Here is a 14,056-nt window from a genome sequence, read left to right as displayed (position 1 = left end):
TTTTTTACTCTACAGGAAACCTCAATGGTCATTTGTTTTATTTTTGTCCTTTTCTAAAGATTTTACACCGCAAATCGCCCTGCAAGTGTACTGACCTGCTCAACAGAAAACCACATAAGATATTTTTGCAAACACCACCCACAGTTTCCGCCCAGTTTCGAACTGGGGACCTTTCGCGTGTGAGGCGAACGTGATAACCACTACACTACGGAAACCTGTCTCCAGGATGCAGACAGCAATCTTCTGGTGCACGCTTGTTAAAAAGCGCATAAAGGAAAAGAGAGCTGAACCCTCCTAGCATGGCCAAAAGTTTAAAGTTTCTGTCAAAAGGCGGCCGCTGTTTCTGCTCGGTTTCGAACCGAGGACCTTTCGCGTGTTAGGCGAACGTGATGACCGCTACACTACAGAAACCTAATGGTCCATTGCGTGTGCTTTTTCGAAGATGGCTCCGTCCCATAGCCTGCCCTGCAAGCAGTGTGACAGTCTGTACATTCCACAAACAACAGAACAAACCTCATTCGGCATGGCAGTCTGCCTACAGCTCCTTGGTACGATGGCCTTCACCGGTCTCAAAATTAAGGACTTTGTAGCGAATTTCAGCATGCATATTAAAAACACCTCTGCTTGTTTCCGCCCAGTTTTGAACTGGGGACCTTTCGCGTGTAAAGCGAACGTGATAACCACTACACTACGGAAACCTGTCTACAGGGTGCAGACATAAATCTTCTGGTGCACTCTTGTTAAAAAGTGTATAAAGGTAAAGAGAGCTAAGCCCTCCTGGCGTTGCAAACAGTTTAAAGTTTCTAACACAATCCGACCGCTGTTTCTGCTCGGTTTCCAACCGAGGACCTTTCGCGTGTTAGGCGAACGTGATGACCACTACACTACAGAAACTTTGTGCTTCTTTGCATTTAAAAAAAAAAAAATACAAAAAATAAAAAGAGCTGGGTGGGAGGAGCCTGCACAAGACATTACCCTTGCTGAGCATGGTGGCATGTGCGTGGGAGCACATTGTCCCAACGTCTCATAGGTACAGCTCGAGTTTCTCTTCATTCACGCATAAATCTTTCGCCTTTTACTAAAGATTTCCGTGGAGGGGAACATTTGCGAGTTTCTGGTATTTTTGGATGCCCTGCTCACAGCAGAGCTACATGCGTTTGTTAAAAAACAGAGGACTTTTTGCGGCTTGCTCCGAAGAACCGCAGCAGGTTGGGCCAGCAGGTAAGGACTTTGTACACTTGTACACTTGTTCAAAAGCAACTGAAACGGTAGACTGCCCAGTGTTCTTAAAATGGCAAAAAGCTGCTCTTTTTGGTGGCAGACCAAACATTTTTTTTTACTCTACAGGAAACCTCAATGGTCATTTGTTTTATTTTTGTCCTTTTCTAAAGATTTTACACCGCAAATCGCCCTGCAAGTGTACTGACCTGCTCAACAGAAAACCACATAAGATATTTTTGCAAACACCACCCACAGTTTCCGCCCAGTTTCGAACTGGGGACCTTTCGCGTGTGAGGCGAACGTGATAACCACTACACTACGGAAACCTGTCTCCAGGATGCAGACAGCAATCTTCTGGTGCACGCTTGTTAAAAAGCGCATAAAGGAAAAGAGAGCTGAACCCTCCTAGCATGGCCAAAAGTTTAAAGTTTCTGTCAAAAGGCTGCCGCTGTTTCTGCTCGGTTTCGAACCGAGGACCTTTCGCGTGTTAGGCGAACGTGATGACCGCTACACTACAGAAACCTAATGGTCCATTGCGTGTGCTTTTTCGAAGATGGCTCCGTCCCATAGCCTGCCCTGCAAGCAGTGTGACAGTCTGTACATTCCACAAACAACAGAACAAACCTCATTCGGCATGGCAGTCTGCCTACAGCTCCTTGGTACGATGGCCTTCACCGGTCTCAAAATTAAGGACTTTGTAGCGAATTTCAGCATGCATATTAAAAACACCTCCGCTTGTTTCCGCCCAGTTTTGAACTGGGGACCTTTCGCGTGTAAAGCGAACGTGATAACCACTACACTACGGAAACCTGTCTACAGGGTGCAGACATAAATCTTCTGGTGCACTCTTGTTAAAAAGTGTATAAAGGTAAAGAGAGCTAAGCCCTCCTGGCGTTGCAAACAGTTTAAAGTTTCTAACACAATCCGACCGCTGTTTCTGCTCGGTTTCCAACCGAGGACCTTTCGCGTGTTAGGCGAACGTGATGACCACTACACTACAGAAACTTTGTGCTTCTTTGCATTTAAAAAAAAAAAAATACAAAAAATAAAAAGAGCTGGGTGGGAGGAGCCTGCACAAGACATTACCCTTGCTGAGCATGGTGGCATGTGCGTGGGAGCACATTGTCCCAACGTCTCATAGGTACAGCTCGAGTTTCTCTTCATTCACGCATAAATCTTTCGCCTTTTACTAAAGATTTCCGTGGAGGGGAACATTTGCGAGTTTCTGGTATTTTTGGATGCCCTGCTCACAGCAGAGCTACATGCGTTTGTTAAAAAACAGAGGACTTTTTGCGGCTTGCTCCGAAGAACCGCAGCAGGTTGGGCCAGCAGGTAAGGACTTTGTACACTTGTACACTTGTTCAAAAGCAACTGAAACGGTAGACTGCCCAGTGTTCTTAAAATGGCAAAAAGCTGCTCTTTTTGGTGGCAGACCAAACATTTTTTTTTACTCTACAGGAAACCTCAATGGTCATTTGTTTTATTTTTGTCCTTTTACACCGCACCGCAAATCGCCCTGCAAGTGTACTGACCTGCTCAACAGAAAACCACATAAGATATTTTTGCAAACACCACCCACAGTTTCCGCCCAGTTTCGAACTGGGGACCTTTCGCGTGTGAGGCGAACGTGATAACCACTACACTACGGAAACCTGTCTCCAGGATGCAGACAGCAATCTTCTGGTGCACGCTTGTTAAAAAGCGCATAAAGGAAAAGAGAGCTGAACCCTCCTAGCATGGCCAAAAGTTTAAAGTTTCTGTCAAAAGGCTGCCGCTGTTTCTGCTCGGTTTCGAACCGAGGACCTTTCGCGTGTTAGGCGAACGTGATGACCGCTACACTACAGAAACCTAATGGTCCATTGCGTGTGCTTTTTCGAAGATGGCTCCGTCCCATAGCCTGCCCTGCAAGCAGTGTGACAGTCTGTACATTCCACAAACAACAGAACAAACCTCATTCGGCATGGCAGTCTGCCTACAGCTCCTTGGTACGATGGCCTTCACCGGTCTCAAAATTAAGGACTTTGTAGCGAATTTCAGCATGCATATTAAAAACACCTCCGCTTGTTTCCGCCCAGTTTTGAACTGGGGACCTTTCGCGTGTAAAGCGAACGTGATAACCACTACACTACGGAAACCTGTCTACAGGGTGCAGACATAAATCTTCTGGTGCACTCTTGTTAAAAAGTGTATAAAGGTAAAGAGAGCTAAGCCCTCCTGGCGTTGCAAACAGTTTAAAGTTTCTAACACAATCCGACCGCTGTTTCTGCTCGGTTTCGAACCGAGGACCTTTCGCGTGTTAGGCGAACGTGATGACCACTACACTACAGAAACTTTGTGCTTCTTTGCATTTAAAAAAAAAAAATACAAAAAATAAAAAGAGCTGGGTGGGAGGAGCCTGCACAAGACATTACCCTTGCTGAGCATGGTGGCATGTGCGTGGGAGCACATTGTCCCAACGTCTCATAGGTACAGCTCGAGTTTCTCTTCATTCACGCATAAATCTTTCGCCTTTTACTAAAGATTTCCGTGGAGGGGAACATTTGCGAGTTTCTGGTATTTTTGGATGCCCTGCTCACAGCAGAGCTACATGCGTTTGTTAAAAAACAGAGGACTTTTTGCGGCTTGCTCCGAAGAACCGCAGCAGGTTGGGCCAGCAGGTAAGGACTTTGTACACTTGTACACTTGTTCAAAAGCAACTGAAACGGTAGACTGCCCAGTGTTCTTAAAATGGCAAAAAGCTGCTCTTTTTGGTGGCAGACCAAACATTTTTTTTTACTCTACAGGAAACCTCAATGGTCATTTGTTTTATTTTTGTCCTTTTACACCGCACCGCAAATCGCCCTGCAAGTGTACTGACCTGCTCAACAGAAAACCACATAAGATATTTTTGCAAACACCACCCACAGTTTCCGCCCAGTTTCGAACTGGGGACCTTTCGCGTGTGAGGCGAACGTGATAACCACTACACTACGGAAACCTGTCTTCAGGATGCAGACAGCAATCTTCTGGTGCACGCTTGTTAAAAAGCGCATAAAGGAAAAGAGAGCTGAACCCTCCTAGCATGGCCAAAAGTTTAAAGTTTCTGTCAAAAGGCGACCGCTGTTTCTGCTCGGTTTCGAACCGAGGACCTTTCGCGTGTTAGGCGAACGTGATGACCGCTACACTACAGAAACCTAATGGTCCATTGCGTGTGCTTTTTCGAAGATGGCTCCGTCCCATAGCCTGCCCTGCAAGCAGTGTGACAGTCTGTACATTCCACAAACAACAGAACAAACCTCATTCGGCATGGCAGTCTGCCTACAGCTCCTTGGTACGATGGCCTTCACCGGTCTCAAAATTAAGGACTTTGTAGCGAATTTCAGCATGCATATTAAAAACACCTCCGCTTGTTTCCGCCCAGTTTTGAACTGGGGACCTTTCGCGTGTAAAGCGAACGTGATAACCACTACACTACGGAAACCTGTCTACAGGGTGCAGACATAAATCTTCTGGTGCACTCTTGTTAAAAAGTGTATAAAGGTAAAGAGAGCTAAGCCCTCCTGGCGTTGCAAACAGTTTAAAGTTTCTAACACAATCCGACCGCTGTTTCTGCTCGGTTTCGAACCGAGGACCTTTCGCGTGTTAGGCGAACGTGATGACCACTACACTACAGAAACTTTGTGCTTCTTTGCATTTAAAAAAAAAAAAATACAAAAAATAAAAAGAGCTGGGTGGGAGGAGCCTGCACAAGACATTACCCTAGCTGAGCATGGTGGCATGTGCGTGGGAGCACATTGTCCCAACGTCTCATAGGTACAGCTCGAGTTTCTCTTCATTCACGCATAAATCTTTCGCCTTTTACTAAAGATTTCCGTGGAGGGGAACATTTGCGAGTTTCTGGTATTTTTGGATGCCCTGCTCACAGCAGAGCTACATGCGTTTGTTAAAAAACAGAGGACTTTTTGCGGCTTGCTCCGAAGAACCGCAGCAGGTTGGGCCAGCAGGTAAGGACTTTGTACACTTGTACACTTGTTCAAAAGCAACTGAAACGGTAGACTGCCCAGTGTTCTTAAAATGGCAAAAAGCTGCTCTTTTTGGTGGCAGACCAAACATTTTTTTTTACTCTACAGGAAACCTCAATGGTCATTTGTTTTATTTTTGTCCTTTTCTAAAGATTTTACACCGCAAATCGCCCTGCAAGTGTACTGACCTGCTCAACAGAAAACCACATAAGATATTTTTGCAAACACCACCCACAGTTTCCGCCCAGTTTCGAACTGGGGACCTTTCGCGTGTGAGGCGAACGTGATAACCACTACACTACGGAAACCTGTCTCCAGGATGCAGACAGCAATCTTCTGGTGCACGCTTGTTAAAAAGCGCATAAAGGAAAAGAGAGCTGAACCCTCCTAGCATGGCCAAAAGTTTAAAGTTTCTGTCAAAAGGCTGCCGCTGTTTCTGCTCGGTTTCGAACCGAGGACCTTTCGCGTGTTAGGCGAACGTGATGACCGCTACACTACAGAAACCTAATGGTCCATTGCGTGTGCTTTTTCGAAGATGGCTCCGTCCCATAGCCTGCCCTGCAAGCAGTGTGACAGTCTGTACATTCCACAAACAACAGAACAAACCTCATTCGGCATGGCAGTCTGCCTACAGCTCCTTGGTACGATGGCCTTCACCGGTCTCAAAATTAAGGACTTTGTAGCGAATTTCAGCATGCATATTAAAAACACCTCCGCTTGTTTCCGCCCAGTTTTGAACTGGGGACCTTTCGCGTGTAAAGCGAACGTGATAACCACTACACTACGGAAACCTGTCTACAGGGTGCAGACATAAATCTTCTGGTGCACTCTTGTTAAAAAGTGTATAAAGGTAAAGAGAGCTAAGCCCTCCTGGCGTTGCAAACAGTTTAAAGTTTCTAACACAATCCGACCGCTGTTTCTGCTCAGTTTCGAACCGAGGACCTTTCGCGTGTTAGGCGAACGTGATGACCACTACACTACAGAAACTTTGTGCTTCTTTGCATTTAAAAAAAAAAAATACAAAAAATAAAAAGAGCTGGGTGGGAGGAGCCTGCACAAGACATTACCCTTGCTGAGCATGGTGGCATGTGCGTGGGAGCACATTGTCCCAACGTCTCATAGGTACAGCTCGAGTTTCTCTTCATTCACGCATAAATCTTTCGCCTTTTACTAAAGATTTCCGTGGAGGGGAACATTTGCGAGTTTCTGGTATTTTTGGATGCCCTGCTCACAGCAGAGCTACATGCGTTTGTTAAAAAACAGAGGACTTTTTGCGGCTTGCTCCGAAGAACCGCAGCAGGTTGGGCCAGCAGGTAAGGACTTTGTACACTTGTACACTTGTTCAAAAGCAACTGAAACGGTAGACTGCCCAGTGTTCTTAAAATGGCAAAAAGCTGCTCTTTTTGGTGGCAGACCAAACATTTTTTTTTACTCTACAGGAAACCTCAATGGTCATTTGTTTTATTTTTGTCCTTTTCTAAAGATTTTACACCGCAAATCGCCCTGCAAGTGTACTGACCTGCTCAACAGAAAACCACATAAGATATTTTTGCAAACACCACCCACAGTTTCCGCCCAGTTTCGAACTGGGGACCTTTCGCGTGTGAGGCGAACGTGATAACCACTACACTACGGAAACCTGTCTCCAGGATGCAGACAGCAATCTTCTGGTGCACGCTTGTTAAAAAGCGCATAAAGGAAAAGAGAGCTGAACCCTCCTAGCATGGCCAAAAGTTTAAAGTTTCTGTCAAAAGGCGACCGCTGTTTCTGCTCGGTTTCGAACCGAGGACCTTTCGCGTGTTAGGCGAACGTGATGACCGCTACACTACAGAAACCTAATGGTCCATTGCGTGTGCTTTTTCGAAGATGGCTCCGTCCCATAGCCTGCCCTGCAAGCAGTGTGACAGTCTGTACATTCCACAAACAACAGAACAAACCTCATTCGGCATGTCAGTCTGCCTACAGCTCCTTGGTACGATGGCCTTCACCGGTCTCAAAATTAAGGACTTTGTAGCGAATTTCAGCATGCATATTAAAAACACCTCCGCTTGTTTCCGCCCAGTTTTGAACTGGGGACCTTTCGCGTGTAAAGCGAACGTGATAACCACTACACTACGGAAACCTGTCTACAGGGTGCAGACATAAATCTTCTGGTGCACTCTTGTTAAAAAGTGTATAAAGGTAAAGAGAGCTAAGCCCTCCTGGCGTTGCAAACAGTTTAAAGTTTCTAACACAATCCAACCGCTGTTTCTGCTCGGTTTCGAACCGAGGACCTTTCGCGTGTTAGGCGAACGTGATGACCACTACACTACAGAAACTTTGTGCTTCTTTGCATTTAAAAAAAAAAAATACAAAAAATAAAAAGAGCTGGGTGGGAGGAGCCTGCACAAGACATTACCCTTGCTGAGCATGGTGGCATGTGCGTGGGAGCACATTGTCCCAACGTCTCATAGGTACAGCTCGAGTTTCTCTTCATTCACGCATAAATCTTTCGCCTTTTACTAAAGATTTCCGTGGAGGGGAACATTTGCGAGTTTCTGGTATTTTTGGATGCCCTGCTCACAGCAGAGCTACATGCGTTTGTTAAAAAACAGAGGACTTTTTGCGGCTTGCTCCGAAGAACCGCAGCAGGTTGGGCCAGCAGGTAAGGACTTTGTACACTTGTACACTTGTTCAAAAGCAACTGAAACGGTAGACTGCCCAGTGTTCTTAAAATGGCAAAAAGCTGCTCTTTTTGGTGGCAGACCAAACATTTTTTTTTACTCTACAGGAAACCTCAATGGTCATTTGTTTTATTTTTGTCCTTTTACACCGCACCGCAAATCGCCCTGCAAGTGTACTGACCTGCTCAACAGAAAACCACATAAGATATTTTTGCAAACACCACCCACAGTTTCCGCCCAGTTTCGAACTGGGGACCTTTCGCGTGTGAGGCGAACGTGATAACCACTACACTACGGAAACCTGTCTCCAGGATGCAGACAGCAATCTTCTGGTGCACGCTTGTTAAAAAGCGCATAAAGGAAAAGAGAGCTGAACCCTCCTAGCATGGCCAAAAGTTTAAAGTTTCTGTCAAAAGGCTGCCGCTGTTTCTGCTCGGTTTCGAACCAAGGACCTTTCGCGTGTTAGGCGAACGTGATGACCGCTACACTACAGAAACCTAATGGTCCATTGCGTGTGCTTTTTCGAAGATGGCTCCGTCCCATAGCCTGCCCTGCAAGCAGTGTGACAGTCTGTACATTCCACAAACAACAGAACAAACCTCATTCGGCATGGCAGTCTGCCTACAGCTCCTTGGTACGATGGCCTTCACCGGTCTCAAAATTAAGGACTTTGTAGCGAATTTCAGCATGCATATTAAAAACACCTCCGCTTGTTTCCGCCCAGTTTTGAACTGGGGACCTTTCGCGTGTAAAGCGAACGTGATAACCACTACACTACGGAAACCTGTCTACAGGGTGCAGACATAAATCTTCTGGTGCACTCTTGTTAAAAAGTGTATAAAGGTAAAGAGAGCTAAGCCCTCCTGGCGTTGCAAACAGTTTAAAGTTTCTAACACAATCCGACCGCTGTTTCTGCTCGGTTTCGAACCGAGGACCTTTCGCGTGTTAGGCGAACGTGATGACCACTACACTACAGAAACTTTGTGCTTCTTTGCATTTAAAAAAAAAAATAAAAAAAAAATAAAAAGAGCTGGGTGGGAGGAGCCTGCACAAGACATTACCCTAGCTGAGCATGGTGGCATGTGCGTGGGAGCACATTGTCCCAACGTCTCATAGGTACAGCTCGAGTTTCTCTTCATTCACGCATAAATCTTTCGCCTTTTACTAAAGATTTCCGTGGAGGGGAACATTTGCGAGTTTCTGGTATTTTTGGATGCCCTGCTCACAGCAGAGCTACATGCGTTTGTTAAAAAACAGAGGACTTTTTGCGGCTTGCTCCGAAGAACCGCAGCAGGTTGGGCCAGCAGGTAAGGACTTTGTACACTTGTACACTTGTTCAAAAGCAACTGAAACGGTAGACTGCCCAGTGTTCTTAAAATGGCAAAAAGCTGCTCTTTTTGGTGGCAGACCAAACATTTTTTTTTACTCTACAGGAAACCTCAATGGTCATTTGTTTTATTTTTGTCCTTTTCTAAAGATTTTACACCGCAAATCGCCCTGCAAGTGTACTGACCTGCTCAACAGAAAACCACATAAGATATTTTTGCAAACACCACCCACAGTTTCCGCCCAGTTTCGAACTGGGGACCTTTCGCGTGTGAGGCGAACGTGATAACCACTACACTACGGAAACCTGTCTCCAGGATGCAGACAGCAATCTTCTGGTGCACGCTTGTTAAAAAGCGCATAAAGGAAAAGAGAGCTGAACCCTCCTAGCATGGCCAAAAGTTTAAAGTTTCTGTCAAAAGGCGACCGCTGTTTCTGCTCGGTTTCGAACCGAGGACCTTTCGCGTGTTAGGCGAACGTGATGACCGCTACACTACAGAAACCTAATGGTCCATTGCGTGTGCTTTTTCGAAGATGGCTCCGTCCCATAGCCTGCCCTGCAAGCAGTGTGACAGTCTGTACATTCCACAAACAACAGAACAAACCTCATTCGGCATGTCAGTCTGCCTACAGCTCCTTGGTACGATGGCCTTCACCGGTCTCAAAATTAAGGACTTTGTAGCGAATTTCAGCATGCATATTAAAAACACCTCCGCTTGTTTCCGCCCAGTTTTGAACTGGGGACCTTTCGCGTGTAAAGCGAACGTGATAACCACTACACTACGGAAACCTGTCTACAGGGTGCAGACATAAATCTTCTGGTGCACTCTTGTTAAAAAGTGTATAAAGGTAAAGAGAGCTAAGCCCTCCTGGCGTTGCAAACAGTTTAAAGTTTCTAACACAATCCAACCGCTGTTTCTGCTCGGTTTCGAACCGAGGACCTTTCGCGTGTTAGGCGAACGTGATGACCACTACACTACAGAAACTTTGTGCTTCTTTGCATTTAAAAAAAAAAAATACAAAAAATAAAAAGAGCTGGGTGGGAGGAGCCTGCACAAGACATTACCCTTGCTGAGCATGGTGGCATGTGCGTGGGAGCACATTGTCCCAACGTCTCATAGGTACAGCTCGAGTTTCTCTTCATTCACGCATAAATCTTTCGCCTTTTACTAAAGATTTCCGTGGAGGGGAACATTTGCGAGTTTCTGGTATTTTTGGATGCCCTGCTCACAGCAGAGCTACATGCGTTTGTTAAAAAACAGAGGACTTTTTGCGGCTTGCTCCGAAGAACCGCAGCAGGTTGGGCCAGCAGGTAAGGACTTTGTACACTTGTACACTTGTTCAAAAGCAACTGAAACGGTAGACTGCCCAGTGTTCTTAAAATGGCAAAAAGCTGCTCTTTTTGGTGGCAGACCAAACATTTTTTTTTACTCTACAGGAAACCTCAATGGTCATTTGTTTTATTTTTGTCCTTTTACACCGCACCGCAAATCGCCCTGCAAGTGTACTGACCTGCTCAACAGAAAACCACATAAGATATTTTTGCAAACACCACCCACAGTTTCCGCCCAGTTTCGAACTGGGGACCTTTCGCGTGTGAGGCGAACGTGATAACCACTACACTACGGAAACCTGTCTCCAGGATGCAGACAGCAATCTTCTGGTGCACGCTTGTTAAAAAGCGCATAAAGGAAAAGAGAGCTGAACCCTCCTAGCATGGCCAAAAGTTTAAAGTTTCTGTCAAAAGGCTGCCGCTGTTTCTGCTCGGTTTCGAACCAAGGACCTTTCGCGTGTTAGGCGAACGTGATGACCGCTACACTACAGAAACCTAATGGTCCATTGCGTGTGCTTTTTCGAAGATGGCTCCGTCCCATAGCCTGCCCTGCAAGCAGTGTGACAGTCTGTACATTCCACAAACAACAGAACAAACCTCATTCGGCATGGCAGTCTGCCTACAGCTCCTTGGTACGATGGCCTTCACCGGTCTCAAAATTAAGGACTTTGTAGCGAATTTCAGCATGCATATTAAAAACACCTCCGCTTGTTTCCGCCCAGTTTTGAACTGGGGACCTTTCGCGTGTAAAGCGAACGTGATAACCACTACACTACGGAAACCTGTCTACAGGGTGCAGACATAAATCTTCTGGTGCACTCTTGTTAAAAAGTGTATAAAGGTAAAGAGAGCTAAGCCCTCCTGGCGTTGCAAACAGTTTAAAGTTTCTAACACAATCCGACCGCTGTTTCTGCTCGGTTTCGAACCGAGGACCTTTCGCGTGTTAGGCGAACGTGATGACCACTACACTACAGAAACTTTGTGCTTCTTTGCATTTAAAAAAAAAAAATAAAAAAAAATAAAAAGAGCTGGGTGGGAGGAGCCTGCACAAGACATTACCCTAGCTGAGCATGGTGGCATGTGCGTGGGAGCACATTGTCCCAACGTCTCATAGGTACAGCTCGAGTTTCTCTTCATTCACGCATAAATCTTTCGCCTTTTACTAAAGATTTCCGTGGAGGGGAACATTTGCGAGTTTCTGGTATTTTTGGATGCCCTGCTCACAGCAGAGCTACATGCGTTTGTTAAAAAACAGAGGACTTTTTGCGGCTTGCTCCGAAGAACCGCAGCAGGTTGGGCCAGCAGGTAAGGACTTTGTACACTTGTACACTTGTTCAAAAGCAACTGAAACGGTAGACTGCCCAGTGTTCTTAAAATGGCAAAAAGCTGCTCTTTTTGGTGGCAGACCAAACATTTTTTTTTACTCTACAGGAAACCTCAATGGTCATTTGTTTTATTTTTGTCCTTTTCTAAAGATTTTACACCGCAAATCGCCCTGCAAGTGTACTGACCTGCTCAACAGAAAACCACATAAGATATTTTTGCAAACACCACCCACAGTTTCCGCCCAGTTTCGAACTGGGGACCTTTCGCGTGTGAGGCGAACGTGATAACCACTACACTACGGAAACCTGTCTCCAGGATGCAGACAGCAATCTTCTGGTGCACGCTTGTTAAAAAGCGCATAAAGGAAAAGAGAGCTGAACCCTCCTAGCATGGCCAAAAGTTTAAAGTTTCTGTCAAAAGGCGACCGCTGTTTCTGCTCGGTTTCGAACCGAGGACCTTTCGCGTGTTAGGCGAACGTGATGACCGCTACACTACAGAAACCTAATGGTCCATTGCGTGTGCTTTTTCGAAGATGGCTCCGTCCCATAGCCTGCCCTGCAAGCAGTGTGACAGTCTGTACATTCCACAAACAACAGAACAAACCTCATTCGGCATGTCAGTCTGCCTACAGCTCCTTGGTACGATGGCCTTCACCGGTCTCAAAATTAAGGACTTTGTAGCGAATTTCAGCATGCATATTAAAAACACCTCCGCTTGTTTCCGCCCAGTTTTGAACTGGGGACCTTTCGCGTGTAAAGCGAACGTGATAACCACTACACTACGGAAACCTGTCTACATGGTGCAGACATAAATCTTCTGGTGCACTCTTGTTAAAAAGTGTATAAAGGTAAAGAGAGCTAAGCCCTCCTGGCGTTGCAAACAGTTTAAAGTTTCTAACACAATCCGACCGCTGTTTCTGCTCGGTTTCCAACCGAGGACCTTTCGCGTGTTAGGCGAACGTGATGACCACTACACTACAGAAACTTTGTGCTTCTTTGCATTTAAAAAAAAAAAATACAAAAAATAAAAAGAGCTGGGTGGGAGGAGCCTGCACAAGACATTACCCTTGCTGAGCATGGTGGCATGTGCGTGGGAGCACATTGTCCCAACGTCTCATAGGTACAGCTCGAGTTTCTCTTCATTCACGCATAAATCTTTCGCCTTTTACTAAAGATTTCCGTGGAGGGGAACATTTGCGAGTTTCTGGTATTTTTGGATGCCCTGCTCACAGCAGAGCTACATGCGTTTGTTAAAAAACAGAGGACTTTTTGCGGCTTGCTCCGAAGAACCGCAGCAGGTTGGGCCAGCAGGTAAGGACTTTGTACACTTGTTCAAAAGCAACTGAAACGGTAGACTGCCCAGTGTTCTTAAAATGGCAAAAAGCTGCTCTTTTTGGTGGCAGACCAAACATTTTTTTTTACTCTACAGGAAACCTCAATGGTCATTTGTTTTATTTTTGTCCTTTTACACCGCACCGCAAATCGCCCTGCAAGTGTACTGACCTGCTCAACAGAAAACCACATAAGATATTTTTGCAAACACCACCCACAGTTTCCGCCCAGTTTCGAACTGGGGACCTTTCGCGTGTGAGGCGAACGTGATAACCACTACACTACGGAAACCTGTCTCCAGGATGCAGACAGCAATCTTCTGGTGCACGCTTGTTAAAAAGCGCATAAAGGAAAAGAGAGCTGAACCCTCCTAGCATGGCCAAAAGTTTAAAGTTTCTGTCAAAAGGCTGCCGCTGTTTCTGCTCGGTTTCGAACCGAGGACCTTTCGCGTGTTAGGCGAACGTGATGACCGCTACACTACAGAAACCTAATGGTCCATTGCGTGTGCTTTTTCGAAGATGGCTCCGTCCCATAGCCTGCCCTGCAAGCAGTGTGACAGTCTGTACATTCCACAAACAACAGAACAAACCTCATTCGGCATGGCAGTCTGCCTACAGCTCCTTGGTACGATGGCCTTCACCGGTCTCAAAATTAAGGACTTTGTAGCGAATTTCAGCATGCATATTAAAAACACCTCCGCTTGTTTCCGCCCAGTTTTGAACTGGGGACCTTTCGCGTGTAAAGCGAACGTGATAACCACTACACTACGGAAACCTGTCTACAGGGTGCAGACATAAATCTTCTGGTGCACTCTTGTTAAAAAGTGTATAAAGGTAAAGAGAGCTAAGCCCTCCT

The sequence above is a fragment of the Squalius cephalus genome, assembly GCF_949319135.1.
Source record: "Squalius cephalus genome assembly, chromosome: 4".
Taxonomy (NCBI): Eukaryota; Metazoa; Chordata; class Actinopteri; order Cypriniformes; family Leuciscidae; genus Squalius; species Squalius cephalus.
The sequence above is the reverse complement of the archived record's forward strand: the minus strand, read 5'-3'. Positions refer to the sequence as shown.